Source organism: Lissotriton helveticus, chromosome 8 (genome assembly GCF_964261635.1).
Source record: "Lissotriton helveticus chromosome 8, aLisHel1.1, whole genome shotgun sequence".
Classification (NCBI taxonomy): Eukaryota; Metazoa; Chordata; class Amphibia; order Caudata; family Salamandridae; genus Lissotriton; species Lissotriton helveticus.
In genome coordinates, this window is record NC_136069.1 from 1616549400 (window position 1) to 1616565081 (window position 15682).

A 15682-nucleotide genomic window follows, 5' to 3' on the forward strand; every position below is an offset into this window, starting at 1 on the left:
ACTCTGTGCATATCAATGTGTACTTGTATCAGTGATTGTATAAGAGAGTAAGTATGTGTTAGTATATGTGTGAAAAGTATGGTGTTCTGTGTTTAACTGTATAGATGAGGAAATCGAAGTGTGATTGATTCTTCACAGGACTGACTAGGTGTATGAGTGCATATGATAGTGTTGTAATAATGAGTGACTGTATGTATGAGTGATTGTATGGGTGAATGAGTGAATGTGTGTAGACGTAGGAATCAGTGAGTGCGTATGTAGTAACTGGTATTGGTGTGTCATGATGTCATCAGTGATGTCATTTGAGATGTCATCAGTGATGTCATTTGAGATGTCATCAGTGATGTCACTGAAGTATGGTGTTCTGTGTTTAACTGTATAGATGAGGAAATGGAAGTGTGATTGATTCTTTACAGGACTGACTAGGTGTGTGAGTAACTCCATGGATGAGTGGCAGTGTGTGAGTGTCTGCATAGGTGTATGAGTGCATATGATAGTGTTGTAATAATGAGTGACTGTATGTATGAGTGATTGTATGGGTGAATGAGTGAATGTGTGTGTAGACGTAGGAATCAGTGAGTGCGTATGTAGTAACTGGTATTGGTGTGTCATGATGTCATCAGTGATGTCATTTGAGATGTCATCAGTGATGTCATCAGTGATGTCATTTGAGATGTCATCAGTGATGTCATCAGTGATGTCACTGACCATGTCATGAATGATGTAATATGTGACATCATCAGCAGTGGATTGCGGGTGCGCGATATATAGTTAGTGCAACTAACTATATATGGAATTTCATTGGTTTTATGTCAATAAAATGTCCAGCTAACTATATATGGTCTCTAACCTATGGTTTTTTCAGTGAATTTTCAAGGTTTTGTAAATGCAAATTCCTAACTATATATGGTCTATAACCTATGGTTTTTTCAGTGAATTTCATTGGTTTTTTAAAAGCTTATATCTATAGCTGTAAAATATATTCTTTATTACGTGACGTATCACGTAGCCACGTGAGACGCCTCATGACGCGTCGCATAACCGTGACGTATCGGCTCTGCAGCGCAAACAAAACCCGTAACGTAAGCGTGCCGGAGCACGCTTACAGATATATATTTTTTTTTAACCTTAATAAGACAAAATCCACACGTGCACATATCTTGAGGCCTTGCAAAGGCACATCAAACAAACAGTCCCTACAATTTTGCCAAGTTTGCTGGAAATCTATTCCCTTAATTTTTTTTTTACTGTTTCTCTTGGTTTTCCCCTTGTTACGCTTACCGGGACGCTACCAGGTACGCGAACTGGACGCTCCAAAAACACAAGATGGCGGACTCCCGTTACGCTGCCGGTTAGCTGCCCGGTTCGCGTACCGGGAAGCGCCTCTACCGCGAAAAATCGCGGGGGACTTTAATATCCCCCTCATCAATCCTAGGGGGTCAGGAGGGGTTTACCTTGCCCCCTTTCCTTCATTTCCCCCTTCTTTTTCCACCACATCTTGTCTCTCGAACGGCCAATCCGGACTGTTTAGAATGTTGACAGACACCGGAGAGCCAATCAGCTTCGCTTCGCGAAGTTCCGTTACGCGTCAGGTACGCGAACCGGGGCGCTAACCGGAGCGCTGTCACAGATATATATATTTTTTTAAACGTTAATTTCTCAAAATCCACTGGAGCACATATATTGAGACATAGCAAAGGCACGTCGGGCAAACCATATCTACAATTTTGCCAAGTTTCATGTAAATCTATTCAGCCGTTCGAGCTAAAAGTGAGTCCAACCGCCCTATGGAAAAATGAATGGGAAAAATGCGTTTTGGGACCCCTCTTTTTTCTCGGCCCCCCCTTGACGAAACCCCCCCAAATTTTCAGGGGCTGCTCAGAAACAAAATGTGCCATTTTCCCGACAATTTCAGCCAATTCCGTCGACAAACGCCAAAGTTATTAGACATAGAATTTTCAGAAATCCCATAGAGAAAAAATCCTAACTATATATACCCACTGGCTATCGCCAGTAGGTAATATACATATATAAACATATATAATCTGCATATCTATATAAATATAAATGCATGCATACATATACATATATGCATACATATGCATGTTATTTACATGAAAGTTTTAAAAACACTAATAAAAGCAAAGCTAAAAAGCCACCTCATTACAAACAGAATGGCTTTAACTTAAACGAGGGCGAGATCTATTGCATTTTCAATGCTTGTTTACTTTGGTTCTATCAAGAAGGCATTCAGATGTGTCACACATTTGCCATAAATTCTGAATGTTAGCACTCTAGTTGCTCATTAGATCACTGTAGTAAAACTAGTGCTCACCAGGGAAGTCTGCTGCTAATCATGGTTTGCAGCCATTTTCCCGCATTTTTTATCCCGCAGACTTTCAGTCCGCATACCATTATCCCGGAAGGTCATTGACCTCGCATACCATTATCCCGCATTTTTTCAAAACGCATGTGCATTTATCGCGCATGCCTTTACAAAGAATTACGTTTTAAAGGCATGTATGGTAAATGCATTTGCGTTGTGAAAACCACGATGACGAGGGAGGTAAGTGGATTTGTGTTAATTTTTTCGTGGGTTAGTGATTGTGTAGTGTAGTGTAGTGTTGTGTAGTGTAGTGTTGTGTTAGTGTAGTGTAGAGTTGTGGTGGTTGTTTAGTGTAGGGTCATGCTGGAGGTAGTGTTTTAGGGTTTAGGGTTGTGTTGTAGTGTTTGCGTAGTGTAGGGTCATGCTGGGGGTAGTGTTTTAGGGTTTAGGGTAGTGTTGTAGTGTTTGCGTAGTGTAGGGTCATGCTGGGGGTAGTGTTTTAGGGTTTAGGGTTGTGTTGTAGTGTTTGCGTAGTGTAGGGTCATGCTGGGGCTAGTGTTTTAGGGTTTAGGGTAGTGTTGTAGTGTTTGCGTAGTGTAGGGTCATGCTGGGCGTAGTGTTTTAGGGTTTAGGATAGTGTTGTAGTGTTTGCGTAGTGTAGGGTCATGCTGGGGGTAGTGTTTTAGGGTTTTGGGTAATGTTGTAGTGTTTGCGTAGTGTAGGGTCATGATGGGGTGTAGTATTTTAGGGTTTAGGGTAGTGTTGTAGTGTTTGCGTAGTGTAGGGTCATGCTGCGGGTAGTGTTTTAGGGTTTTGGGCAGTGTTGTAGTGTTTGCGTAGTGTAGGGTCATGCTGGGGGTAGTGTTTTAGGGTTTTGGGTAGTGTTGTAGTGTTTGCGTAGTGTAGGGTCATGCTGGGGGTAGTGTTTTAGGGTTTTGGGTAGTGTTGTAGTGTTTGCGTAGTGTAGGGTCATGCTGGGGGGTAGTGTTTTAGGGTTTTGGGTAGTGTTGTAGTGTTTGCGTAGTGTAGGGTCATGCTGGGGGTAGTGTTTTAGGGTTTTGGGTAGTGTTGTAGTGTTTGCGTAGTGTAGGGTCATGCTGGGGGTAGTGTTTTAGGGTTTAGGGTAGTGTTGTAGTGTTTGCGTAGTGTAGGGTCATGCTGGGGGTAGTGTTTTAGGGTTTAGGGTAGTGTTGTAGTGTTTGCGTAGTGTAGGGTCATGCTGGGGGTAGTGTTTTAGGGTTTAGGGTAGTGTTGTAGTGTTTGCGTAGTGTAGGGTCATGCTGGGGGTAGTGTTTTAGGGTTTAGGGTAGTGTTGTAGTGTTTGCGTAGTGTAGGGTCATGCTGGGGTGTAGTGTTTTAGGGTTTTGGGTAGTGTTGTAGTGTTTGCGTAGTGTAGGGTCATGCTGGAGGTAGTGTTTTAGGGTTTAGGGTAGTGTTGTAGTGTTTGCATAGTGTAGGGTCATGCTGGGGTGTAGTGTTTTAGGGTTTTGGGTAGTGTTGTAGTGTTTGCGTAGTGTAGGGTCATGCTGGGGGTAGTGTTTTAGGGTTTAGGGCAGTGTTGTAGTGTTTGCGTAGTGTAGGGTCATGCTGGGGGTAGTGTTTTATGGTTTAGGGTTGTGTTGTAGTGTTTGTGTAGTGTAGGGTCATGCTGGGGGTAGTGTTTTAGGGTTTAGGGTAGTGTTGTAGTGTTTGCGTAGTGTAGGGTCATGCTGGGGTGTAGTGTTTTAGGGTTTTGGGTAGTGTTGTAGTGTTTGCGTAGTGTAGGGTCATGCTGGGGGTAGTGTTTTAGGGTTTAGGGTAGTGTTGTAGTGTTTGTGTAGTGTAGGGTCATGCTGGGGGTAGTGTTTTAGGGTTTAGGGTAGTGTTGTACTGTTTGTGTAGTGTAGGGTCATGCTGGGGGTAGTGTTTTAGGGTTTAGGGTAGTTTAGTTGTTTAGTGTATGCTAAAGGCATATTCGTTCTAAAAGTTTTCGTTATTTTAATTTGCGGCCTAATAGTACATGCGGGATTTTTTTTGCGGACTGATGGTATGCGGGATTTCGTCATATATTCGCTAATCATACTTTCTATGGCAAAATGAACCCGCTCATTTTGTTCCTTTTTAAATTAAATGTTTTAAGAGTTACCACTTTATTCCAATCAAGATGGCTTCAGGTGTGCCATACCTTTGTAATAAGTAGGACTGTTAGCACTCTAGTTGTTCTGTAGAACACTCTGGGACATTCTGTCATTGGGCTATAGTTGGGCTACATCTGGCTGATATTTGGGCTACATTTGTTTTTTTTGTCTCTGGTGGCCATCTTTGGGCTACATTGGGCTACATTGGGCTACATTGGGCTACATTTGGGCTCCAACATATATATAGCCCAATGTAGCCCAATATATATTTTTCAAAGTTAATTTTCGTAAAAACCACTGGAGCCCATATCTTGAGACATAGCAAAGGCACATCAGGCTACCAGTCCCTACAATTTTGCCAAGTTTGGTGTAAATCCATTCAGCCGTTCAGGCTAAAAGTGAGGCCAACCGCCCTATGGAAAATTGCATGTGAAAAACACGTTTTGGGACCCTCCTTTTTTCTCGGCCCCCCCTTGACGAAACCCCCCCAAATTTTCAGGGGCTGCTCAGAAACAAAATGTTCCATTTTCCTGAAAATTCCAGCCAATTCTGTCCTCAAACGCCAAAGTTATTCGACATAGAATTTTCAAAAATCCCATAGGAAAAAAATCCTAACTATATATACCTACTGGCTATCGCCAGTAGGTAATATATATACATATATATATATATATATATATATATACATATACATAAATATATATACATATATATATATATATATATATATATATATATATATATATATATATATATATATATTACCTACTGGCGGTCGCCAGTAGGTATATATAGTTAGGATTTTTTCTCTATGGGTTTTTTGAAAATTCTATGTCTAATAACTTTGGCGTTTGTGGACGGAATTGGCTGAAATTTTCAGGAAAATTGCACATTTTGTTTCTGAGCAGCCCATGAAAATTGGAGGGGGGGGTTCGTCCAGGGGGGGTCGATAAAAAAGGGGGGTCCCAAAACGTGTTTTTAACATTGAGTTTTCCATAGGGCGGTTGGCCTCACTTTTAGCCCGAACGGCTGAATGGATTTGCACAAAACTTGGCAAAATTGTAGGGACTGGTAGCCCGATGTGCCTTTTGTAGGTCTCAATATATGTGCTCCAGTGGATTTTGAGAAATTAACGTTTAAAAAAAGATATATATCTGTAACAGCGGACCGGGCAGCGCTCCAGTTCGCGTACTTTTCGCGCAACGGAGCTTTGTGAAGCGAAGCTGATTGGTTCTCCGGCGTCTGTCAACATTCCAAACAGTCCGTAGCGGCCGCCATCTTGTCTCTCGGTAGGATCGAGAGACAAGAGGAGGCGAAAGCGAAGGGGCAAATGACGATAAGGGGGCATAGTAGATCCTCCCTGACCTCTTAGGTTTGATGTACCATTTTGCCAAGTTTGGTGTAATTCCGTTCAGCCATTCAGGCTGTAGACGTATCTAAATGTCAATAATCGAACGGCTGAATGGATTTGCACGAAACTTGGCAAAATATTAGGGACTGGTAGCCCGATGTGCCTTTGCTAGGTCTCAATATATGTTCTCCAGTGGATTTTGAGAAATTAACGTTCAAAAAAAGATATATATCTGTAACATCGCTCCGCTTCGCGTACTTTTCGCGTTACGGAGCTGTGCGAAGCTGATTGGTTCTCCGGCGTCTGTCAACATTCCAAACAGTCCGTAGCGGCCGCCATCTTGTCTCTCGGTAGGATCGAGAGACAAGAGGAGGCCAAAGCGAAGGGGGAAATGACCATAAGGGGGCATAGTAGATCCTTCCTGACCTCTTAGGTTTGATGTACCATTTTGCCAAGTTTGGTGTAATTCCGTTCAGCCATTCAGGCTGTAGACGTATGTAAATGTCCCATGGAAAATTGCATGGGGAAAACACATTTGAAAGTGTTGACATTTAGAACCAATTAAAATGTTACTTTGGTTTTGTATTTGTGTGTGATGAAAGTTAATTGGTTATGTATATATGTCAAATGAGAGGAAACCACAGCCATTTTGTGATACTACTGTCTGAGGTACATTTGTGAGGAATTTTTGGTGGTGAATTTCTGGTGTTTGATTTACACAGTACTAACACTTCTCCTACTTTTAAAAAGGTGAGTTGTTAATTTGTAAGGGGAACTATGTTGTACACTTGAAGATAATTTGAAAAATGTTTTCTGTTATTTATTTGCAGTCCTTCTGTTATACTAAATACTTGATAAAGTTAGTTTTATATTATGTATTACTAAAAACGATAAATGAAAGTGATTATTTTTTTCTGCAATTTACAGCAAGCAATTTCAAAATAAAATGGCTCACAATGAAGAGACCGTGGCAATTTCTTTGTAAGGGGAACTATGTTGTACACTTGAAGATAATTTGAAAAATGTTTTCTGTTATTTATTTGCAGTCCTTCTGTTATACTAAATACTTGATAAAGTTAGTTTTATATTATGTATTACTAAAAACGATAAATGAAAGTGATTATTTTTTTCTGCAATTTACAGCAAGCAATTTCAAAATAAAATGGCTCACAATGAAGAGACCGTGGCAATTTCTTTTGAATTGTCCACTACATTGATTGAAATTGAGAGCACCAATAATGAAATATTGTCACAAGGAGGAAATGACTTGTATGATTCCATTAGATTGATTGAAATGGACAGCACCAATAATGAAATATTGTCACAAGGAGGAGATGAATTGAATTGAATTGAATTGAATTGAAACTGCACTTGTATAGCGCTATCTACCCGGAGGCCTCGTAGCGCTTATGACTAAAGCTTACTTAGCGCGGGCTCGGGCAGATCAGCGGGATTTGGCAAACAGGTGAGTTTTCAAGGCTTTTCTGAAGGAGAGATGATCGGTAGTTCCTCTGAGGAATAAGGGGAGGGTGTTCCAGAGCTTAGCTGCGGTATATGAAAAGGAACGGCCTCCCCAGCGGGCAGATGACTTGAATGATTCCACTACATTGATTGAAATTGAGAGCACCAATAATGAAATATTGTCACAAGGAGGAGATGACTTGTATGATTCCATTAGATTGATTGAAATGGACAGCACCAATAATGAAATATTGTCACAAGGAGGAGATGACTTGAATGATTCCACTACATTGATTGAAATTGAGAGCACCAATAATTAAATATTGTCACAAGGAGATGACTTGAATGATTCCACTACATTGATTGAAATTGACAGCACCAATAATGAAATATTGTCACAAGGAGGAGATGACTTGAATGATTCCACTACATTGATTGAAATTGACAGCACCAATAATGAAATATTGTCACAAGGAGGAGATGACTTGAATGATTTTTTTGATCAATCTGTTGATGGCGAATTTATCGAATGTTTGGAGACCATAGAGTTACAAGAATCATCATTGCAGACTTTTCATGAGGAAATTGCTGATGAGGACATGTTACTAGTTCTTTCAAATTTAGAAAATTCTGAACAATAAATTTATATTTAGAAATCAAAAATTGTTTGAGACATTATTCATTTTTATTTTTAATTTATGAGGTTGTAGCGAAGTGATTGTAGTATAAAATGAGACTTATAGTATAGAGTGCAACATTTTTATGTTACATGGTAAGTTTACTCATATTTACTTCCCTTCTGCCACTATATTATCTCCAATGTGTATTTGACATCTCTTCTTCATCTCCGGCCTCCTTTCTCTCACTGTGTGTCTCCGATGCATCTTATCGCTGGTATTTTGTGTAATTACAGAAGAGAGTAAAATAAAATAGTTCGGAACGTGAAAAGGGGGCAAAGTAGAGTACCCCTCACACCCTAGGCCTTTTCAGGCGGTCCCAAAAGGATCAGTTTCTGATTTCCTGAGAGATTATGGTATGAGTTCCATATACCACAATAATTTGCATTACAACATGCAAGATATCTATCTCCTATTACCAACTTTTGGAGATATTCGCGCTAAGCGCGAATATCTCCAAAAAGTAACACCTGCCCTGAGCAGTTCTTAGCCATGTTATCCAATGGGAGGTGGATAACATGGCTAAGAGCATTAGCTCGGTAATGCATGAATATCGCTGACTTTTTAGCGATATTCATGCATTGCGGCCGGTTTTTATCGCATTTGCGATAAACCTTGATAATAGCAAGGTTTATCTTCGATAATTTCTGACGATGCTTAGCGGTAAAAAATTCGTTGGTAAGCATCGTTAGCGATAAATATCGCTTAACTTTGGTAATATGCACCAACGTCTGTTAACGTTCGATTCGAAGGAAATGAGGAAGTGTTGAAAAACATTGTTTGCGCCATCTTGCCTTTTTTGAAATGCCACACTTTTGTCGTGCACGGCAGCCATTTTAGATGCCTTGACCAGACCCACTCTCTGCACGCTGTCGATTCGTAGCATGGCTCCCCACCCTCGCAAGCATCTTCCCCAGGCACTGGTCACCCCCGCTCTCTGTCTTATGCATGGGCAATAAACCTCCCCCCATCTGCGCTGCTCTTCGCTGAGAATCACACTCTGTGCCCGCCCGACACCTCCCTTTCGCCCTATTCACTACCGCACCCTCTGACACTCCTCTTCCTCTGTGTCCGATTGTCCAGGCTATCAGCTAGCCCTGCAGATGTAGTTTATGGATCCAGCTGTAAAGAATCACCCCTCTTCAAAGGAGTTATAGTAGATCAAGGCCCACACCCAATGAGATCCGTCACACCACACGTGTTCCTACTATCTGAAAACCATCCTGTATTGTGATTGGGGAGGGGACCGAGCCTGAAGCGGAAGATTCCAGGAATGACTCTTTGTACATCAAAGTTTTTACAATTATGTGTCACATTAAAAATATATAGCACTCCAACAAAGTAGTAGGAATATAAAACTTTAATAACATATAAATATATACAACAAAACAAAAACAGTAAAAACATTTAAACAACGAAGAGACCGTGGCAATTTCTTTTGAATTCCTGATGAGGACATGTTACTAGTTCTTTCAAATTATGAAAATTCAGAAGATGTTGCCTGGGGGTGGGTCGTCAGTAGCAGTCTGTTGTGCGAATAGTTCCAAGGCAGCAGAACGCGCTGAAATCTAGATGGCACGAAAGTGATGTCTAGTAAGTTGCCGCCCAGCAAATAACGGCGTGGGGCGAAGCGGGGGGTGGATTGTCAGTAGCGGTCTGTTGTGCGAATAGTTCCAAGGCAGCAGAAAGCGCTGAAATCTGGATGTCACGAAGGTGATGTCTAGTAAGTTGCCGCCCAGCAAATAACGGCGTGGGGCGCCGCGGGGGTGAGTGAGTCCAGTAGGCACCACAGCTATTCTTACCGGCATTGCAGAATTACTGCTGGGGACAATGCCTGTGCTGTAGCAGGGTCACAGCAGAAACAAAAAGGATTCTGTTGAAGATGTTGTTGGTTTTCAATTTGAAAACAGTTCTGGTGTCAACTGCTATGCTAATGTAGTGGTTAATGTTTTGTTTTCTCTAGAAAATGTAAAAGAGGGGGAGGCAGTCCAAAGTTCCGTTAAAAGGGCAAAGGAAAGGATCGGTGGTTTGAACTATCAGTCAAAAAGGGGAGGGGGTGCAACAATTTTTCCTACCGGGTCACACTGTGCTTTCACCGGAACTGAGGTCTGCAGGATTCTAGTAATTCAAAGTGAGGCTGGCGCCAGCATGGGAGCGCCGACGTCCCGCGGATACAGTTTCGTCACTCCACGGGCGATCATGGCAGTCATTCCCCATCGGGGGTGTCTGCGGGGGTCGGAGACTCCCGCGGCTCCTGTAGAATCTTCAAGGTCGTGGAGGACTACGGTGGTGGAGTCAACCAGTGACCGGGCCATTTCTTTATGCTGGGCCCGCTCTTGCCAGGTCGACCGCCATTTTGAGAGTTCGGTAGCTACTGGCGATCGCGGGGTCAAATGAGCGGACGGGCTCCACCCTGCCGGGCGAGACGTTGCAGCATCGCCACAGTGGAAGAACCCTTTTCCGGGCGCCTGGAGCGCTGAGGGTGCAGTTGGGAAGCCTCCACTGGGGAGGCGGGAGAGGCCTGTTCGCATCGTCTCTCCCTCCCAGTGCACCCCACGGCGTCTCGCTTGAGATTTGTTATGGCCGGACCAGGCGATGAGGACGAGGGGGGGTGTCGGAGGCATGTGCAAGACATCCCCCCCAGGGTTGTCGCAGCCATTATTCAAGAGAGAAGAAGTGTCCCGTCCGTCTTCGGGCCGGGCTTCCGGTGGATGTCGGCTGGACGCCCCTGGCTCTGGCCCCATGAACGGGTTTCTTGGTTTATCGGCAGCAGCCGGATCCCGTCGGCCTCGGCCCCCCGACCGTTGGTGGCCGGACCGGAAGAGCATGTGGCGGGACTACCTGCAACTCTCAAGGGCCACCGCGGCCGGACTGGGAGAGAGAGGGGAGGGTCGAGGAGACATTCCCCCCCCTGCAACTGTTCAGCGTTGTAAAGGCAATCCCCTGGCCGGGTCCCGCTGGCCTCGGCCTCTCCTCCGGCTACACCCTACGTTAGGATCTCCTGGCCGAGGCGTGGCAGCAGGACCCGCCTTATATGGGCTGCTCCCGGCTGGGCGTAGCCGCAACCCTGCCCCACCTTGGAAGTTTCCAGAGTGGGGGCGGATGTTCTACTGACTTGCATTTTCCCTAGTCTATCGATTTTTTTGGCGTGGCAGGCGGTGGGACAGCGAGGGGTGATTTGGTTTCTCTTACTGTTTTTCTGGTCTCTCACCACTGGCATATTTCTAACGTTTTCTTGTTTCTAGGACATTAATAGGTTTTATCATTACGTTATGTTATCGTTTCTTTGTTCGTTGTTTAATAAAAGTTCATGTTCATCAGTGGCCTACTGATTTTCGTTTTCCTATTCTTTTCTTTCCAGGTTGTTTCATGCTAAAGTTTCTGTTAACAGGATACAGTGATCACTTCGTTATTATTGCATATGTCCTTTTCACTAGGGGTGCTCTCTGGTCGGGCCAGATGACATATCTCTAGTAAATGGTCCGGGTGAAACAGGTGCATCAATCAGTGGGGAGTAGATAGGCATGACAGATTACAACGGGGGAGAAAGGTCCGCATTACGTACCCTTTCACTATTTGCAAAGATTTTCCTACGTATATTTGCAAACAGGGAATACCTCCAAAAAGAACCAATTCCTAAACAGTCAATGTTTGGGGAAACAATCAATCAATGAGGAACGAAATAGGCACGACGTGTTAAAGGTTTGCGTTACCTACCCTTCACTATCTGCAAAGGGAGAGAGAATATTCCTATTCTTCCTCGTTTGCAGGCAGAGAAGATTCTTAAGAGAACCAACTTCGAACAATTCAATGCTCGATTCAAACAATCAAGAAGGGGTACTGTGAACACAAATGAACGCCGCTTATGTACATACACATTGGTATTATCAACAGGTTGTTCCTAATGTTTCTATTTTAGGGAGGTCAAAAAGAGATCCTATTAGTGGCCTACTGATTTTGCTCGATTCCTTTTGTTTTTTTACACAATTTTTCGCTATCTGCAAAGACTAAACAGAGTATTGCGACTCTGTGCTTGTTTGTAAATAGAGAATGAACCAAAGAGAACAATCAATCAAATGGAGAGAGAAGCAGGCACGACGGATTACAACGGGGGCAAAGGCCTGCGTTAACTACCCTTCACTATCTGCAAAGAGAGAGTACTCCTAATAGAAATGAGGGGTGGGGGGCAGCATTCAAAGCAGATCAGTGTGCATAAACACGAAAATGTTTTTACTTACCACGTACTTGACATTCGACAGCTTATGATATTTGCTATTAAAAAACCATTGAAATTCACTGAAAAAACCATAGGTTATAGACCATATATAGTTAGGAATTAGCATTTAAAAAACCTTATTTTACTCACACAAAACCATTGAAATTCCATATATAGTTAGTTGCACTAACTATATATCGCGCTACCGCAATCCACTGCTGATCATGTCACATATTACATCATTCATGACATGGTCAGTGACATCACTGATGACATCACTGATGACATCTCAAATGACATCACTGATGACATCACTGATGACATCTCATTTGACATCATTCTTGTGCTAATACGATAAACCTCTTCAGACTCTAATATAACCTTAGATACACTCAGTGTATACAGACACTCACACACTGCCACTCATGCATGGAGTTACTCACACACCCAGTCAGTCATGCAAAGAAACAATCTCACCTCCATTTCTTCAACTATACAGTTAAACACACCTTACTTATTGAAAAATATACTAACACATATTTACTCTCTTATACTATCCCTGATACTAGTTCACAATGATCGATACAACCACTCACTCATTCAGTGGCTCTCATGCACAGTTATTTATATATGCCAACTCTCACATGTACTGTGTTTTACATATGTATTTAGTATGACATGTAGCATTGAGATATCCATTCACTCATCAATACACTCATGCACACAGTCAACTGCCCATGTAGCTGTTTCCACATGCACTCTTGAACTCATACACCTAGTGAATAAACTGCTCACACATCTATGCACAGAGTCACACACCTTCCAGCCACCCCCACACAAACTCAATCTCCCATAGAAATACTTGGGCAACCAATTAATAACACATATAGCCTCTCGTATAGCTAATGATCAACACATGCAGCAGTTTACATCACAACAGACATAATGATGCACAAATTAAGACAGTTTAGTCACTAACCCATGCATTCAGTGAGACATATTTAATCACTCACTCATAGTCAGTCACGCACCTACTAAATCCTTCATCCAGACACTTATACATCCACTCATTCTTCAATATGTAAGACATATTTTAACTTTACAGAAACATACAGTCACTGGATGTTGTCATCAGTGATGTCATCAGTGATGTCATTTGAGATGTCATCAGTGATGTCATCAGTGATGTCACTGACCATGTCATGAATGATGTAATATGTGACATGATCAGCAGTGGATTGCGGGTGCGCGATATATAGTTAGTGCAACTAACTATATATGGAATTTCAATGGTTTTGTGTGAGTAAAATAAGGTTTTTTAAATGCTAATTCCTAACTATATATGGTCTATAACCTATGGTTTTTTCAGTGAATATATATATATATATATATATATATATATATATATATATATATATATATATATATATATATTACCTACTGGCGATCGCCAGTAGGTATATATAGTTAGGATTTTTTCTCTATGGGATTTTTAAAAATTCTATGTCTAATAACTTTGGCGTTTGTGGGCGGAATTGGCTGAAATTTTCAGGAAAATGGAACATTTTGTTTCTGAGCAGCCCCTGAAAATTTGGGGGGGTTTCGTCAAGGGGGGGCCGAGAAAAAAGGGGGGTCCCAAAACGTGTTTTTAACATTGAGTTTTCCATAGGGCGGTTGGCCTCACTTTTAGCCCGAACGGCTGAATGGATTTGCACGAAACTTGGCAAAATTGTAGGGACTGGTAGCCCGATGTGCCTTTGCTAGGTCTCAATATATGTGCTCCAGTGGATTTTGAGAAATTAACGTTCAAAAAAAGATATATATCTGTAACAGCGGACCGGGCAGCGCTCCAGTTCGCGTACTTTTCACGTTACGGAGCTTTGTGAAGCGAAGCTGATTGGTTCTCCGGCGTCTGTAAACATTCCAAACAGTCCATAGCGGCCGCCATCTTGTTTCTTGGTAGGATCGAGAGACAAGAGGAGGCCAAAGCGAAGGGGCAAATGACCAAAGGGGGCATAGTAGATCCTCCCTGACCCCCTAGGTTTGATGTGGAGGTTTTAAAAGGGCCCCGCGGGGCAAAAAAAAAAAATTATAATCGAACGGCTGAATGGATTTGCACGAAACTTGGCAAAATTGTAGGGACTGGTAGCCCGATGTGCCTTTGCTAGGTCTCAATGTATGTGCTCCAGTGGATTTTGAGAAATTAACGTTCAAAAAAAGATATATATCTGTAACAGCGCTCCGCTTCGCGTACTTTTCGCGTTACGTAGCTTTGCGAAGCTGATTGATTCTCCGGCGTCTGTAAACATTCCAAACAGTCCGTAGCGGCCGCCATCTTGTCTCTCGGTAGGATCGAGAGACAAGAGGAGGCCAAAGCGAAGGGGCAAATGACCATAGGGGGCATAGTAGATCCTCCCTGACCTCTTAGGTTTGATGTACCATTTTGCCAAGTTTGGTGTAATTCCGTTCAGCCATTCAGGCTGCAGACGTATCTAAATGTCCTATGGAAAATTGCATGGGGAAAACACATTTGAAAGTGTTGAAATTTAGAACCAATTAAAATGTTACTTTGGTTTTGTATTTGTGTGTGATGAAAGTTAATTGGTTATGTATATATCTAAAATGAGAGGAAACCACAGCCATTTTGTGATACTACTGTCTGAGGTACATTTGTGAGGAATTTTTGGTGCTCAATTTCTGGTGTTTGATTTACACAGTACTAACACTTCTCCTACTTTTAAAAAGGTGAGTTGTTAATTTGTAAGGGGAACTATGTTGTACACTTTAAGATAATTTGAAAAATGTTTTCTGTTATTTATTTACAGTCCTTCTGTTATACTAAATACTTGATAAAGTTAGTTTTATATTATGTATTACTAAAAACGATAAATGAAAATGATTATTTTTTTCTGCAATTTACAGCAAGCAATTTCAAAATAAAATGGATCACAATGAAGAGACCGTGGCAATTTCTTTTGAATTATCCACTACATTTATTGAAATTGACAGCACCAATAATGAAATATTCTCACAAGGAGGAGATGACTTGAATGATTTTTTTGATCAATCTCTTGATGGCGAATTTATCGAATGTTTGGAGACCATAGAGTTACAAGAATCATCATTGCAGACTTTTCATGAGGAGATTCCTGATGAGATGATTGAAGAGGAAATTCCTGATGAGGACATGTTACTAGTTCTTTCAAATTATGAAAATTCAGAAGAATAAATTTATATTTAGAAATCAAAAATTGTTTGAGACATTATTCATTTTTATTTTTAATTTATGAGGTTGTAGCGAAGTGATTGTAGTATAAAATGAGACTTATAGTATAGAGTGCAACATTTTTATGTTACATGGTAAGTTTACTCATATTTACTTCTCTTCTCCCACTATATTATCTCCAATGTGTATTTGACATCTCTTCTTCATCTCCGGCCTCCTTTCTCTCACTGTCTGTCTCTGATGCATCCTATCGCTGCCATTTTGTGTAATTACAGAAGAGAGTAAAATAAAATAGTTCGGAACGTGAA